The 18,700-nt window shown below is 35.9% G+C and overlaps 1 long non-coding RNA gene across 1 annotated transcript in view; it reads right to left on the bottom strand.

Moving 5' to 3' along the window:
* Positions 1–18,700, bottom strand: part of LOC147653637 (uncharacterized) — a 689,274-nt gene that overhangs the window by 336,252 nt on the left and 334,322 nt on the right. The gene's annotated exons all lie outside the window — the stretch shown is intronic.

Consider the following 18,700-nt stretch of genomic DNA (forward strand, 5'->3'; position numbering starts at 1 on the left):
TGAATGTATATGCTGAACCAACATTTTGCTTTTAAATGAGCAAGACAGTGTTTAGGTAAAAAAGCTCCCCATCATCACAAAAACTGTTTCACAAAAAAATCTGTGCAAAGTTTTAGAAACAATCTTTTCAGTGGAATGTACATACTAATTAATTTCCTAACTCCATCTAACCTGCAATGTATCCTAAAAAGTTCAGTTGGCCTCCCATGCTCTAATAAAAATGATCTGATTGATGTTGCTTCTCAGTGATCCTCTCTTTCATCCTACCTTTTATTTAGCAGTTATATCCATTTTCATTTTCTGTTCTATAGCCTTTATCCCGATATTTTGGAAAACTTATAGTATATTCAGATAGGTGTAGTTTTTATTTCCTTTTTATGATGTCAGTTAATAAGAGATACTAAGGAAAGACTACAAGATAAACGGGAACATACAGTGATTTTTATCTCAGGGAGGATAAAAATCCCTTTACAAGGACAGTGGTTTACACAACTTCATTCACACATTAGCTGTTAAAAGTTCTCTTGATACTTGCTGACAAACTTCTCTCATTCCTTCCATGGTGCTCAAAGTAGCCCCAGGCATTGTCAGTTGATTGCAGGCAGCTGATCTCCACAGCTAAGAGAGGAAGCTGAGAAAGATGTTCTCAGAGCCCTTGCAAATAATGTGTGTATGGAGAGCGAGAGCAATAAACTCCAAAGAGTCTGGGGTAGTAAAGACTACTCTGGAAGCTGGAGATAATGAAGAACTGCGAGCAGGAGTGCAGCTGTCTGGAAAGATTTCCTTGCACACTTAAAAGGGAAATACAAAACTTGCTTATGGCCACCCTCTGATTAAATTCTCAAAACCCGACTTTAAGATACATGCCTAAAGCTTATGGAGACTGAACCATTCAGGGTGGAAAGAAATATACATTGAGATCACTTTGCTGCTAGTGAGAATTACATCTGAAGCTGAGAGTCTGTTTATTCTATTGTTTCCATCATTGTTCTTTTTCAGCATATTTTATCACATTATGAACCATGCACTGATGAAAGTGTTCATTGGTGCCTGGCAAAATCTCAAGCATCCACACACCCAGAGCACTAAACACCTGACTCCTAGTATTTGCTGACACACTTGGTTTAATACCTTGGGGCATTTTGACTGTTTTTCCAGATAGGTAGACAGGCCAAGCACTTAATGCAGGCTTGAATAAACAGAACCAAATGTTTCTTAAAGTCTTCTTTCCCTTGTCCCCATCCTCTTGCATTTTAAGTCTCAGCTTTTCACTATGAGCTTATTTTTTTATTTTTTTGAGATAATGAAGATTGCTAAAGAGGATATGGCAAAAATTTGTGGATATCTTAATTTGTTGTTTTGTTGTTTTTTTTTTGAAAAATACAGAGATATCATTTACTCAGACTTTGCAAAAAGAGCAGGACTCATTAAAAACCTGAATGGAATTTTTAGAAACATTTTTTTGGACTGAATTTCTACCCTCAAATCCTTTTTAAATTATGCTTTGGAATAATATAAGGTGACTAATCTCTTACTATTTATAGCATTGAAAGTATGTAAAATAATGGTATAATGATTACTGGTTAAAACAGAACCAACTCTTCTAGAGGTCATTACCTTGACCTGTAATGTCACTGGAACAAACCACAGTGGGTGAGTTTGGTTGGGTCTCCCTACATTCTTCTTTCATATGAAGGAAATAACAGCATGTCTCTGCTAGCCCAGTTTAATATATCACTTGAAAAAACAAACTACATGCAATATACAAGGAGGATAATATGACCTAAAGGAATACAGTAAAACCCAGTCAAGATAAATAAAACCAGAATTGCTGGGGTTTAGCATGCCTAGGTATAGAAACTGTACACTTATGCCTCTAGAGAATAGCTAATAAAATATTTTCAAGTTAAAACTTCAAGTTCATGCCAATACATGGAAGAAAGCCTAGTATTCAAAGCCAGAACTTAGTCTTAATGAAAAAATTTCCTTATCTAGCCAGAGAAAACTTGGAGATTAACAAATTTAAGAAACTTAGAGTCATATCCTCTTTCTTAGATATACTCAGAAACTTAGAGGCAGATACTCATATACCTAGAGTCTTAAGTCAAGCTCAGCCTCTGCTTAGATTCAGATTAAGTGGCCATCATATGAAAAGTTTAGATCTTGGCTGGTATCTTTGAAAGTCTGATCAATCAGAGTCTGTTGTTTCTCATCACTGTTCAAAATCTTGTTTTTCATTAAAGTTATGCAAGAAATGAGCTTTTCTGAAGAGCTGGTCTGAAGCAACTGAGAGCTGCCTGTTAGCATAAATCATTCTGAGGATCTTAGGCACTTCCTGTTGGCAGTATTCAGAACCTTGCTGCACATTCAACATCTGATAAATTTCTGCAGGACTGAGAACACAGTGCACAGCCTCATGCATGCAGCAAAGGACAGAAACTGTTGGAGAAAACTGAAGTAACAAACAAAGCAGAAGCTGAGCATCATTTTTATTTATTTGTCCAGGGAAGCAAAAATTTCCAACTTTTACAAGGGTGGTATGTGGGGGCTCTTTTGATGGCTTGTTGCTTAGGTTTTTTGTAAGGTTTTTGTTTGTTTGTTGTTGTTTGGGATGTATTTTTTTCTCCCCAAAGCAGGTAATTCTTGCTTTCTAAAAGCTGAAAGCTAAAAGCTCTGACTTACATGACCCAGACATACAACTCCAGCATCTGGCCTAAGCTGAAATTAGTCTAAACCCTTAATAATCAAAATTAGGCAGAAATCTTGTGGAATCATTAATTAATTTCATAATTCTCAAAGCAGTTTGTCTTCATGAGGAAAGAGGCAGAGGAATATAACAATTAACAGTAGTTTTTGTAGCCAAAATAAATGAAGATCTGCAGCCAGCAGTCTGCACCACACATTCCCAGGCATGTTGATCATACTTTCAGAGTGGAAAACAAGGACACTGTAATCAAAGAGGAGGAAGTCAAAGAGAAGTGTTTTACTGAGAACAAGGGAAGATGGATGGCAAGGGGAAGAAAACGGGAAAGTGAAGATCCCACATATTTTGCAGCAAAGAGTAAAAAGCCGGACTCCCCTTGTATAGCTCCTACTGTTCACTTCTCAACATCTTCAAATGTATTTGGGTTGTATCAGTTGCAACACACTTCTCAGCTCATTTGCTACATTACTGAGCTCTCTTGCATTTGGTCTTGATCAGCCAAGCTCCCTAGTCATAAACTTTCTGACTCATTCTCACACATCAGCCCAGTTTCTATGGTGTAGGAACACCAAAGAACAAAAGCCTAAGGTGATAATCCCTCCTCTTCCCACTTAACTGCTCCATGAAACTGCTCCATGAAACTTTCTTCAGCTCTGAACCTTCTTGTGCCTTCTGACACACACAAACATGTATTTGAAATCATCATAGATAGACATAGATGTAGATGTAGATGTAGATGTAGATATAGATATAGATATAGATGATATAGATAGATATATGACCTTATTGAACTATGAAATCCCACCCTAATGTCAGAAACTCTGATCACTGGCTATTTAGCACTAAGACCCTCATAAGATTTAACATGCTGGATGTGAAAAAGCAGTAACAGAAAATTCTGTTCTGCTTCTGTGCACTGGAGTGAAAAAAATCCCTTCATATTAGTTTATTTCTCTGATGCCTATAAATATTAAGCAGAGGAAACAAATTTTTTATGATTTTCTAGTCTGTTTTCCTTGTGGTCTCAGCATCAGAGGATGGAAAAAGCAGAAGGGACAGTCAGCTGAAATGCATCTTCAAGGATTAAGTATGCTACAGCATCATCTGTATTCCTTTCTGAAGATATACCCCCATCATGAGAACTGCAAGGAATATTGATTACATTATTTGTAGCCTTTGTAAGGCTTGTTTCCTCTGGACTTTCTGAGTCATCAGAATAACTCTGACAAGCCTCAGCTCTGTCCTTGTGATCAAGAAACCACTTGTGTAGTTAATGGCTCATTATTATGGAAGTAACAATAAAAACAGCTTCACATATAAAGCAATTTTGGCTTTATCTAATCTCTTTTATGTAATTATATACTTGTTTTCAACCATGGGCAAGTATTAATTTCCTTCCAATGATCTAAAATAACTAGCGTAAATAAACCTAAGATCAATGAAACTTTGTGCAGTTTTATCTTTATTTTAATTTCTTTCCACATGAATCATTTAAATTACTGATTAGAAAACACTTCCACTGAATGACTTGCTAAACAAAACTTCAAAATCAGTCTGGCTTGTCCCAGCGAGAATGGTGGAAAAACATCCTCGTTAAGGGTTTAGAAGTATTAGGGAGGATACGGAACATAAAGATACATGTAATAGAAAATAGGACATTTTTTTCCTCACTGACAACACTTCAAAACTCTTTCAGGTAATCCTAGAGATTCAGTAAGCTCTATTGATTTAAAGAATGATTCACAGTTGGACTGGAAATGAAGGAGCTTTTAAAGTGCAATCACCAAACCCATACGGTTTATTTCACATCTTACCACTCAACTTTAGAACGAATATAATTCAAATCACAATACAATGATGATTGATGTATTTCATCAACACCCAATTATCATTCCATCATGGCACAAGACTTTAAAGTAGAGTTGTTTGAGCCAAGCAAAGCACAAAGTGAGCATCTGAAAATCCAGATCTGTGCTCTTGCAAAATTACTTACCAAACCACATTAATTATTTTCTAACATGTTAGGTCACGTTAGTTGTGTATGGGTATACAGGATGAGGCATTAATTTTAATCTTATGTTTAAATATCTCATTTCACTCTTTTCTGGTTAAGAATCATATCTTCAAAGAGACTTTTGTTTTATTTTAAACCAGGCTAGAACTGGAACACATCGCTCTGGTGGGATCATTTCTAAGTTCTTTCAGTTTCACTGGACTTCTCTAATTATTTGATACTGTGCACTCACAGGCTATCCACATATGTTTCTGGGTACTTCAAGATGATTCCAAATCCACTGAACTGTGGAGAATATAGATACATGTTTTACATATATACATATATATATATATATATATATATATATAGTGTGTGTGTGTGTGTGTGTGTGTGTGTGTGTGTGTGTGTGTGTAGCCTAACATGAAACAGAAAATGAGTTATCTCTACACCATCTGACAAGACCTGACATGATTGTAGTTGAAAATTAAGTTCCATAATTCAGAAGCCAGTTGTGTGGGGTTGGGTTTTTTCCAGCATTGCACAGTAACAACAACAAAATGATAGAAGGTTATGGGAATAGGAGGAAGTGTTTTAAACATGCAAATACTTCAAAAATGTAGGTGCTAGGAGACCTACCAGTAATCTATGCAAATTGTTGCAGTATCCTAGGTTCTACATTTCTTTTAACCATGATAAGTATTGACTTATTTTCATACTGTAGTTTATGTATAAGCTGTACTTGGATAACAGTACACATTTTGTCCTCAAGGACTGTAAAATAACCAATTCACAGCTTAAATAATAAACACTTCATATTTTGATAAAATGCTGTCACCTCAGGTGGGCATAAAAGCCCATAAAAATATTAAATAACTTTTTAAAATAGCAAATTATAAAATTAAAAAATAAGGAAAGATAGATAATTAATTTAAAAACCCTCTAGCGACTGTTAGCTAAGTGCAACACAATAACCAAAATTGGAACTTATCTTTTGCCTGACAGATACCTCAAAAAAGATAAGCATCTTTAAAATTTTCATCTGTGGAAAAGATCTTGGTTTGATCTTGCAGCTAAAAGTAACTTTTCTCCCATACTGCACTTCCTAACTCTGAATTTGTGGTATTGTGCTATAACTGTCTGATGGTTTACAGATTTTTCAGGGAAGAAACAACAGACACAATCTAATGGGGTATGGGGGATGTCAGTTTAATGCACTTGAACTTTGCAACAGTTACATCTGAAATGAAATAAAAAATGTTTGCTTTTAAAATATATCTTTCAATTTTCTTTTAAAAAATCCAACAAATTTCAAAAAGCATTCAGTTTTTTTTGTTTAGGTTACCATATGAACCATATTTGACTGATTCAGTAGTTACATTGTTTTTTCAGAAGGCAAACTTATTTTATTCTCATTTTCATTGGAGGAGAAATGTGCTTTAACACATTTTCATTTTCTAGTGAAGTCCTTCTAAAAGAAATTGCATGCCTCAATCCAGTAGAAATATAAGAATGAAATCACACACTAAGATAAAATGCCTTCAGGTACATACCCTGATCATTAGGACATATTATTACCACATCAACCCAGACATATGACACACACCTTCTACATTTGGTTGCCTGCTCTTTTCAGATAACCATTTAAAACAAAAACAACAATATTAAAAACAAACAAAAAATCAAACAAAAACAACAAACACACTTTCACACAGAGGTTAACAACAATTTTCTTGACTAACTGCTTAAGTGACACTTTGGTTCCAAATTTATTTTGATTTGATATTTGTTTCTGTTGTACTTCCTATATTTTACCTTGAGGAAGAAGTTATGAAGGATAATGCCTGTTAAGTTTGGCTTCCTATCTTATGAAAACCAATGTGAACACAGTGTATTTTCCCTTAAGATTTGCAGAAATTTCTTCAAGGATTTCCAAAGGCCCCTTTATACCAATCTGGCAGTAGAAAGCTGATGTAAAGTGGATGCAAATAGAATATTCATTCCTTTAAAGACAATTTGCATTGCTTACACATAGTGTAAACAAGAGCCATGTCCCAGAATGCTTGTTTCCCATGGAGTGATTTTTGTTGATAGTTCAAAATTTAATTCAAACAAGACTATCTCTAGGAAAGGGAATTTGTTTACCTCAAAGAGTCCTATAACCTAACACTCTAATTTTTATGATTCTCTTTCACTTATGCACATTACCAGATGTCTGTTCACACTATAACCCTGTGGAAAATAACTTCATTATGTGCAAGTAACAATCCATCATTAATTACCAATTAGAAAATCATGAGAGACTGTGGAAACACTCTACATTCAGTCTGGTTGCTTACAGTGTGTGAGGCCTATTTTAAAAGAAGAACAGTTCAATGTCAGAGTTCTGTGCTGTGCTGCTGTCCTGAATGACAACTTTAACTTCCTGTTGCAAATACTCACTCTCCTCTTTTGACCTATATCCTAAAGTATTTCATTTAGGATCCTCAAACTGAAGGCTGTGGCACTTAAATGAGGAGCTTACTACACCAACAGAAATTAATTTTTTTTCTGCTCTTATGAGCATAGCAAATGACGTTAGCTTATGTGTTCATGCCTGGTTTGAGATCAGCATGGGAAACAACGCTCCCTGGGTGAAGTTCATAACTGTAACTGCAAGTGATATGATATCTTTTAAAAAATGTGGTCTTCTAATTAACAGCAGAACAGATAAAGAGTGAGAAGTGAGTAGGAACAATTGCATGGTATTAAATTACTTTCAGGAAAATTGCTTTTCCTGCAATCAAGAAAAAATGCAATATGTCTACCTGAGGGGAAAGTACAGTTCTTCTCAATCTTTGGTCAATGAACCACAGGTGCTGATGCCACTTCTTTTCCTGGTCAAAAACTAAGTGATGCATTAACTAAATATGCTGATAATCATTTACACTAATGCCTTATGCATATATGAAGAAACCTCTTCTTTCATGCTGAACAGCAATGGGCATCAAATGTTGCAGAAGAAAGCAGAGAGAGCGTATGTGTCCTGTGTATTCAGGTGGGATTCCATTCATTCAGAGCCCAGCCCACCCCCAGGTGACAGTCATCCATGTGCACAGATGCCTCCTGGTGCCACAAACACAGGTAGATCAGCATTGATCTGCTCTCTTGAAGTTACTGCACTGCCTGGTGCTTCAGCCAATGTCAGACAGATATCAGCCTTCTCTAATTTTATGTGAACTAGTGGAGCAGGACAATACTTTGGTTCCCAGGTAGGTCTGAAAATATCTTCACTTACTATATTTTCAGAGCTAGTGTGGGTGCTAACTTTTCAGCAAATGTTGATAAATGCATTGATATTTATATTGCCACTGATTGCACCTCTTTTTAGGAGGGGCTCACATGCAAGCTGAAGACAGGTAACAGGAATGATGATAAGATTACTGTATAGAAATGTTTATGATAACTTAAGAGCTGTCTGGATGTGCTCTGGACAAGACAAGTAACCCTAAGCAATGCAAATTTTAACACTGGATTGTGAATAGCTGCTATATTGTATGAGGAGAAACCACAGTTTTGTCCCCAAGCTGTCCAATGCACACCACTGTTTGCACAGTGCATGAGCTGGGGTGAGACATTAGCACATTAATACAAAATGTTAATTTTAATATATAATAATAATAATAAAGGGCACATTTGCAAAAAGCACTGTGTATGATGGAGAACTTTCAAATTGCTCAGGTGCCAATCCTGGCCACAATTTCTTAAGACTGATCAGTTCATAATTGTACATTATAGCACAAAATTATTTATCCATAGTGCTTAACAACATGTTTATATTCTAATGGCATAGCTCAGTTTTAAAACTAATGTGGCATTACTCAGTAAACAGCTTTTCACCGCTTTATTTTACTAATTTTAAATTACTTCTAGAAAACACAATTTTGTATGCACGGTACAGTAGACTGTAAGAACATTTAAAACTATTTAATAATGCATATTCACAGGGGGCCAAAATTAATAGACATACTTGAATATCTGTGTCTTGATTTTTTTAAACCTTAGCAGAATTACTTTAATGGTCTGTTACTATGGTTTGTGTCTGATTGCCTGAAATAGTTCCTAGGTTTGAATTTTCTAAAGAAAAAAAATTCTTGCTTTCAAATTGTGTAATCCATCAGCAAAAGTTTGTACATTTCGTAAATGAAGAGAATATTCTTTTTTTATATTATTATATTAAAAATGTTTTGGCAGGAAATCAATGAACTCACCTGAGGAATGTCACTTTCATATCTAAGCAGATGTGAATTCAATGTGAATGCAAACATCTACTCATATATTGTTCATTATTCTGTTCAGTGGTTCAGAGGATATGTTCAAAGATAAATGATTTTGTGGCAGCCTTTGTTCCATGTCTTTTTTGGTCTTGGAAATTTTGCCATTAATTTCAGCAATATTTTCTTTTTAAAGCAAGCATCAGCAGCTATCCTCTACTATAAAAAGTAGCAAAGTGCAACAAAATTTCTTTTGCTTCCAGGTGCCAACTGGGGGTAAAAAGCTGCCTTACAAAGTAATATTTGCAATACTCAGTACAAAGCAAAATTGAACCCAACACTCAGTCTTCATCATCAATGTATTTTCTGTACTCATTTTTTTCAGTATCTATGATAAGTAATAATTCCAGAAACATTTATACTGTAGAAAATATTACTTTTCCAGTGCCTTCTCTTGGAAGTGGCTAAATGTTTAAAAATTAAAGAAAATAAAGAATACTTTAGGGAAAATAAAAAGGTATAGAAAGTGTTATTTCAAAACAGTAGACGTTCCAAACAAACTGGGAAACTGACACAAGCACAGAATCCAGTCTAATACCACTGGTGGATAAACTGATCAGAAGAGTAAAAGGATGTGTCTTTGTTTCTCCTCTTTGGACTTCAGACTAATGATTCAAAAGACATGATTTAGCTGAACTACTACACTTATTTTAGAAATATAGCAAGTGTTGATTATAAAACACTGGTTGAAGAGATGTCCACAGAGCACTCAGGGAACTGGTTCGAGTGACTAACTGTCCTTATTACTAACTGTGTTATTATTCTAATTTCTCTATTATTAAAATTTGTCTATTGATTTTTCTTAGCTTTAGCCTGCTTCCACTGGATTGTACCATACCATTTTGCCTGACCTCACAGTGCACACACAGGTGAATACAGACCCAGGTAAGCACCTAATAAGAAATTACTCACATAAGAACAAATTGTGAGTCTTGAGCCATCTTGCCTCAGGAGTGACTGACAAAGAACAAATTCATATTGCACATAATATTTTCTTTACACCTTGTATTTGTCTTTTGTCATTTAAATTTTTGACTGAAACACAAAACTGTGGGATATCAAGCAATGTATTATAGAAGTCTAGTATAGTGTAACACTGATTTTGACCAAACTTACAATCTAAATAAAACAAGTGATTATTTTGACAAGATCATATTAAATGATCCTCTAAACATTCTTTTGATTGCTTGTTGAGAATTATCCAATAACGTGTGTATTATTTACCATGTCAGATGACTAACTGCTTATCTCAGAATTAAGAAAACGTACTTAGAATAAGATGGCTCTTCACTCTTTTTTTCAAAACTATCATTAGAAACAGTAGCTTTATTGCAATTTCTGAAAATGTTCATGGTTTCTCTGAATTATTACAAAGCAGCACAAGCAGATTGTATGACTTTAAATGATCTAAAAGATCCATATTATCTGAAAGACTCTTAGTTTACAGACAAAAGGCTATAATAGAACCTATTTAATAATGTACCTAGACACAGATGGAAATGTAAAAAAAAAAAATAAAAAAATTGTAATAATAATTTGGAAAATACATATAATCTATCTTTTTCTCCAAATGCAGAAATGGAGTATTTCTCAAACCTATGCCTGATTTTCACCCCACTCCAATCAGAAAGAGCTAGGTTAGTTCCAACAGGTTATAAAGGGACATTTAGACAACATGGATCATTTTGACAGAGGATGTGGTGAGCATTGGGAACAGTAAACTGGAAAACCACATGTGGTCCAGCCATAACCAGTGTTGTCCCTGTGAGGTGCTGGCCTAGAATTCCAAAAGCTGCATTTAGTCCATGACTTTTATAAGCAAGGACAGGCTTTTCAATGAGCTCCCTAATTATAAACACAGAGAAGGCAAAGAAGGGAAAAAAGATACGAGCGTAGTCAGACAAATTGTAGGTACAGCAAGGAACCTAACATCACAAAAAAAAAACAAACAGGGTGAGTGTGTTAGAAAAAAAGAATATAAAAATAGAGATTAAAGTAGCAAGTAGCAAGCAGTAGAATTACAGATACATAACTAAAAATACAAGTGATATTCATGGCTACAAGTTATCACATTCTGCTCTTGAACTACTGCCCCACCACTGTATTTACTTCAATACATCAAAAAGGCCTTGTGAGCCATCTGAAACCTGGAATCAAATTAGTAAGAATAGTAATTTCTCTTTTGTTTTGTTTTTGTTTTTTTGGTTTTTTTATCTCCTTAACTCATACATATTTACTTAGGGATTTGGTTGTTTTCATTTTTTCCCAAAGCAATCCATTTAGTAGGTGGAACCTACTACCCTACCTTTTTTCTCCAAGGAGAATTAGGCTTTCTGGAGTGATCCAAGCTAAAGGGTCTCAAGGCAGGCACACAGCTAGCAAAAGTAATGTTTTTAGGTTCAAATGAAATAAATATCTTCATAGTTGGGGTTGGCTTCCTTGGGTTTGGGTTTCTTGGTTTTTTTGAGTTTTGCTATTTTGTTTGGGGTCTTTTTTGGCATGCTACAGAATACAAAACAGATATTTTCTGCAGCAGATAATGCTGCAGAAAACAAAACAAAACCTTCTGCTTTTGTTAAAATGATTAGGCAAAATTTAAAGTTTCTTGCAGAAAGAAAAAATCTACTGACAGTTACACACATTCACATTCATCCAAGGGCAGAATATATCCTTTGGGAAGATACATGTTTTCAGTAACTCTAATTTCTTCTGAAAAGATAAAAAAACAATAAAAGCAGCCAAATTCCTAAGTGATGACTTACGAGTGGGGAAAATCTATTAGAGAATCATTGCAATTCACCATCCTTGGCGTGGCTAATGCTATGTTGGCATGACCTGAAAAGGAATGAAACCCATCTCAGGCATTGCTTATGTTCTTTAACACAGAGGATTTGGGAAAGAAAAAGCGCATTGAAGAAATCATGACATGCAATAAACGGGACATGCATTGAGAAAGGCATTGCGAATGTGGCAAAATGATAAAAAAGGACATATCTTCTGTCTTATCTTGTGGTCTGCATTTACATTTTTAAGAAATCAAATTGATGTCACAGTAATAGAAAATGACCAAAAACCACAAAGGAAAAAACTGGAAAAGTAGAAAGTGATCTCGAGCCTAAGTTTCATGAATGTTCTCACTGAGATGTTCAAACTTTTACCTTAGCTGATAATGGGGAATACTGATAAATTTAGATTTTGGGGTTTTTTTTCATGTTTAAAGATATAAAACAGCAAATACATAAAATATAGCCTAGAAATTAGATTAGAGGTTGGATTTTATGCTTCTGTGAAGTGACTTGCCTACTGGCTAGTCCAGGGTACTACCAATGCAGATTCCTAATAATCAGGATAAAAATACTATGCCAGGTTCTCATCTTTTTATCTCAAACATCAACAAAATATTATTCCTTCATTTCAGGATTGTTTCATCTGATTGCCAGTTATGTAAAATAAGGCAAAATGTGGTTGTTTTCTTGTGCACAGAAATATTTTAATATTTTAAAATAATTCCAACTTCATTCTCATTCTTGGTGGTCTTATTAAAAGAACAGCATTTTTAGTCACGAACTTTTCAGTTACAAAACCGGCAGCATTTACTTAGAGATGGACTTATGCTTGGATTTAGTAATTGAAAAGTATGGGGTGAGCATGCATAACGGGATTTTCAGTGCTAAACCCTTTTCCCATCAGTTTGCTCAAATAAGCGGATACTAAAAATGCACATGGGGCATTTTACAGGCAATGGAAAGAGATATTTCTGTGGTCTAGCTAATACTGTCCACTGACCATATCATGAGCTTGGACTCCTCTCACAATCTTGATAGGCTCCTACTTTATAAAAGGGCCTGAATTAATTTCAAGACCATCATCTGATGTCAAAATGCTGGGAAGTCTGGGCCCAAGTTAGTTCTGTAAATCTCTCCTAGCACTTGTCTGCATCTTTAGATGGTGGAATACTTCTTATTCCCTGCATGCTGGTTTGAAAATCTGTACATTTATTTAGAAATGTATTACATAAAAATGAATTTGGAAACAATTTATTATTGATTAACTGGTGGGGTTTTTTTCTTTTCTTTTTTCTTTTTATGCCTCAGATCTTTGCCAGCAGGCCTTTTATGACTGAAATATATAGTAAGATGAAAGTCTGGGTTCACAGCAAGCACCTGTGCCCTTATACACGCTGACACTCCTGCTGTTACTCATGTTGGCATGTCCATGTATCAAATCAGCTCATGGCTTTTGTGTGTTCCACCATTTCTAGGTGTGAGACACTCGGTGAGTTACTGACCTGGATGTTTTATCTTTCTATTCCAGTCTTTGTTGTTCTCTTGATGAATTGCTCACTTAATGTCTGGAAAAAATAAAGCCATCAATATCAATAATAGTGCCAATGAACTGTGGCAAACTAAGGGATACAGCAGATTAGCAATATTGCATGTCAGAGGCTTATGATATAATGATGATGATGATTACTGGAATACAAATTTACCTCTACGAAAAGAATACTGTAAACAGTTAGAATAAAGATAGCTTTAAATTATAATGTAGCGTGCTTTATCCTCAGCAGAGGGACTATTAACTATGTAGTTGAAAATATAAGATATTTCAGTTGTTTCTTACACACATGCAAATCAAAACCCAAATTAAACCTCACTGTGATATTCATAAGTAATATGTATTTTAAGCTACAATATATTTGATGTATAATACTGTAAAACTTACACTCAATTTAAACAAACTTCGTCCAAATAATGTTTAAAAAATATCAAGTTAAAGAAAATGTCATAGGTTTACCAGTAGGGTTATTTCTTTAATTGGGGAATTAATGCTATCTTAACCCTACCAGAACTGTCTTGTTTAAATCTTTTAAGAAATTAACCCCATTGATGTGATAAATACATTTTCATTTCTGCTGCTGATATGAAGAGGGAGGTCTTTTTGCCACTCCTGCTTTTTCAGTACACAAAAGACATTAAGTGACTTAAAACTCTGTTCACATCATTGTGTAGTCACTTTCCAGTCAAATGAAGGCAAAGTCTAAAGCATGTGTTAGCATACTCTTCTGCCACACAGTAATTGGTCTAACCTCCCAAATGAAATTAAATTTACTTTTCTTTTGATGACTCAAGTCTGAAAGGAAATAAGCATACCCATATTTAAAGCTCCTATTTACCTTTCCTTTTGTCTTCTTAACAGAGCTAATCTGGAGTTTTGTCCTAGCAATATAGATGCTAATTTTACTATCTGGGAAAATCACAGCTTGTGATTCTATAAGACCACATAAAAAACTCCACTTCTACTCTCCTATTCTTGGCATCTATAATAAAATTTTGTGAATAATTTTATTTTTCTCTCTCCCTCTGACTTTTATACAATTCGTATTAGCAAATTTTTTCCTTCTCAGCACAAAGCGGAGAAAAATATATGAAAGATGAAATGACTAGGAATCTGGAAAAGTTGCTTTATTTCTAAAAAGCCATATATATCAGGTCACCCCCTGGTAAACATACTAAAAGTTTTTACCAAGAAGTCTGTAACCTGGAAATTACAAATCCAAAAATACACCCTTAGAATTTACTCCTGGATGATGCTTTCTTCTGAAATTTCTTAGTCCTAGTGAGATTCAGTGACCTTGCTGGCACACAGAGCTGACATTTCACTTTCCCTTCTATGTAGAGTTAGGACTGGGTATAATTTTATAGACACCTATAGTTTATTTCATCCCAAGCTCCATCTTCTCATTCCATTAGAGCCATCAGATCCACCAAGATAAAGTGCTAATGTACTTAATTTCTAACCTGTTTGGTCAAAAAGATCCAAGGTTTTTGGCCCTTAATCTGTTGAAACTAATGTCCATGTGGCTGAACTGGTCAAGGAGCAATTGCACGAGTAGTTGTGACAATGGATCAAGGCTGGCTGATGCACACCTGATACACACCAACCCATCCCAATTCCTTCATTCTCCCTTCCCCAGGCTCTCCTGGCCCTGGCAGAATTTGCTGAAGCTTCTAAATCTGCAGAAAAAAGCCCCATGCAGTATCAGTCAAAGTTCAGATCTAGTAAAAAGGAGGCGAGAAGAAAAAGTACTCAAGAAGAGGAAGGAGAGGAGAGGTTTAAGAAGGAAGCCAGAATCTGGGAATTGCAGAGGTTGGTGGGGACAGGGACCTTCTCAACCTGTCTGGAGGCATTCAGGATAGTGGAGGTGACACACTGCACAGCACTTGTCCCTGCATTCTCTAGTCTTTCTGCTGCCACACTGAGGGGCATTTTGGGAATAGTTTCAAGGAGACCAGAACCAGACTCCAAGCGAGAGAGAAACAGAGCTTACTTGAAGAAAAGCATGATTAGGTAGTGGACTGTTCCAAAGAGAGATTTAAGTGCATCCAGAGCCTTTAAACCCATTTCAGCATGGAGTTCTGAAATAAATGGAAAAAATTCCCACTTAAGGTATTTTTAACTTTGAACTCCCTCCTGAAATTAGGGCAGGAGCAGATGTTTTCTCTTTTCCCTAGCTGGAGATTCCTGCCCCAGGCCACCCATGACTGACTCAGTCTGTGGGGTAACTCCCTACCTTACCCCAAGGAAATTCAACCAAGTTGATGCCAACAATCTGCACTGTTAGAGCTGATATCTTTTGTTGTGCCTGAAGCAAATTTGTGTGTTTGTGCTGACAGCCTGAAGAAGGTAGGGATGAGCAGCTGCTGTGAGACAGATCTGGCAGCCCTGGACCCAGCAGAAATCATCTGTCCTTGATTGCAGGTCCCTAAACAACCCCTTTCTCACAAGACACAGGAGGAGGAGTGTAATTACCCCTCTGTTATCCTATTGTGTAATTAAATCTCGCACCTCAGACTGGGAGACAGAGTTTTGACTTTTCCAGCACAGGGCAATGGGCATCTGCATGTTTTGGATGTCCAATTTTTAAGATTACTGAGCACTTCAGAGCACAGTAATTTGTCCTTCTCTCTGCAGTGAAATCTAAAGGATACAAAAACCTTTACCATCATCTAGTGAAATTCATGTCATCTAGAACCTGCTCATCCAGGATAGGAAAGATGAAGAGTCCAGGCTCTCACCACCTCCCCAGTGAATATTTCCTGTTTAATTTGAACATAAGCCTCTTCCTGCTGTCTCAAAACACACCCCAGACAGCAGTTTGACACAGCTCTCCGTCAAAATGAGCACCTCATCATCCACTTGCTGAGATAAGCACTCAAGCAGAGAAGGAAATTAAGTACAGGATAATGCTGTAATGCTGTAACCACAAAAGTAAAAAGGGTATTATGTCATCTGGTCTCACTTTAAATGAAGAGCAGAAATTTAGATTTGATCTGAGTCTGCTGGCTGGTTTAGGCCCTGCCAGCCAGTCAGGCAGAATAATGTCTGATTTATATACCTCAAATATGTTTGAAACCTAAGCTAAAGGCAGTCACATGATGACGTTTTGGCAACTCCAATGTATGAGAAGTTGCAAACTTAGACATGGAAGAAATTTAACTGATAAAAACTTCAGTTCTTATAATAATCAACCTCTGCAGTGTTAAGTGACAGCCAAGGGGGCCCTTTGAGGCTATGTATTTTAGACTTTGCAAATAGAGCAGTCACTCAGATACCTGAATAAAATGCTAAAGCACGGTCTCACCACCTTAGAGGACAGTGCCTGTATGGCAGCTCTTCTCTGGCATGTGTTTTAAGAGAGGGTGGGAGTGGGGAGAGATCTGGGAGAGCTTGCTGGTGCAGCTCCTCTCTGCCTTAGTCCTTTGCCCCTTAACAGCCAGCACTTGAAGTTGCAGTGACCAACAGCAGTCCCACCCTTGTGGATTGTGCATGAGCAGCTTGTTTACTAAACCTCCAGCTCTGGCTTACTTTCTGCTGCCAGGAGTTTTAGGGTCTATTTTCCAGCAGCATTCATTAAGTTATCATACAATGTGCCAAGTTTCCATCAGCCCAGCAGAAACTTTTTCAGTTCCAAACCCTGTTTTCCTGATGGCAGTGTTCTACACTGCTAGACTTTCATAGCTGTCTTGGCCAGAGAAATCTAAGTTAGGAAGTTAAATTTTCCTAAGAAGCTGATGGGAACATACACACTTCAATAAGGCAGAAGATTACTTCTGCCACAGGGACTAGTGCTTTCTAAAATCACAACAATGTGGAGGGGTAGCACATTAAACAACATAAAAACACAGCCATCAAAAAAACCCCAAGCTGTAGACATATATAGAATTTTGGACAGAGATGCCCAAGGCTTCAAGTCCTATAAATTCAATGAGAAATCCTGATACTGTGATCCTGAAATTGGTTTGCTTTTCATGAGAGTGAACCAAACCTCTCCAGGTCTTACCCCGAGATAAAACAGAAATCAGTGGCAATAAATGTAGCAAATAAAAACCTTTCCTGCCCGAAGGCAGAACTTCAATCCTTCTCAGCACATTCTGTGAGTATGCAGGTATCCAACTCCCAGTACAATTAAGTAAGTCCTTAATTCCTGTCCACTAAAGTAAACAGAGGTGAAGTCATTGATTCAGCTGGTTTCTCAGCTTGCCTCAGTGGGCAGATTGCAGGGATGTGACTGCAATGACTAACTGCATTACTAATACCTGCTTTCTGCTGTGAAGGAAAAGCTGCTCACTTCAGTGGGACAAGGGAACTGCTTTAAGCAAAGCAGAATTTTGTGGTTGTTTTTACTACACAGAGGAGATATAGAAATTTGCATCCTTTTTTTAACTGCACAGCACAGCTAATGACAGGTCCATGTTTTCAGAAAAGGAGTTGGAATTTATTTATCAAATGGGAAGAGCTAATATTTGTAATTATCTTAACAACGGAGTTAAAAACAATGGGATTTTAAAAAAACCTTCCAAAAAGGATTAAGGAGCTGCAGACTGTGAAATCTTACATTCATATTAGGAAAACTAGTAGAAGCCTTCATAAAATATCCATTCATCAATCAAAAAGTGACAAATATTTTATAGTAAGGAAGAATGGACAGTAGTATTGCAGAAGAAAGTTGTACCTCACAAATTTACCAGAGGATTGGAAAGCTTCTCAAGAGCAGGAAGACATAGGAAATACAGGTTATGTAGTAGAGTGTAGATTTTAAAACTGGTTTACAGCATTCATTTCGAAGGAAAAAAGCTGAAATTGTAGCATCAAAGATCCCATTAAATTTCAGATCTCATCCAAGTATACAAGAAAAGAGTAGAAAAAACCAGCTGATTTTACAAGAAAAGGAGATGCCCAGGATCTGTTCTGAGGCTTGCATTGTTCAGTATAATAATAAATTATTTAGAAAAGGAAGATGATTTTACAGTTTCTGTTAATTCAAGGTTTTAAAAATGAATATTCATAATATTTGCTGGCTGAATAATGAACTTTCAAGAAAAATGTAATGCTTATAAATGCAGGATCATAAACATAACTAGATCTAATGAGATCTATATACTGGGCTGAAAACTAATATTACTATTATAGAAAGTGATCTTAGAGTTAGTAAATAAGTTTGTAAAAATCTGTTTAATGCTCAGTACTGGTTACAAAAGTGAATAGTGAAAATCTTAGAATAAAATTTAAATAATAATAATAATAATAATAATAATAATAATAATAATAATAATAATAATAATAATTAATAACAGTAATGTGATTATTATAAATTTGACAGGATGCCATTTTGATTATTATTTCCTTATT

Source organism: Cyanistes caeruleus, chromosome 4, assembly GCF_971803275.1.
Source record: "Cyanistes caeruleus chromosome 4, bCyaCae1.hap1.1, whole genome shotgun sequence".
NCBI classification, from domain to species: Eukaryota; Metazoa; Chordata; class Aves; order Passeriformes; family Paridae; genus Cyanistes; species Cyanistes caeruleus.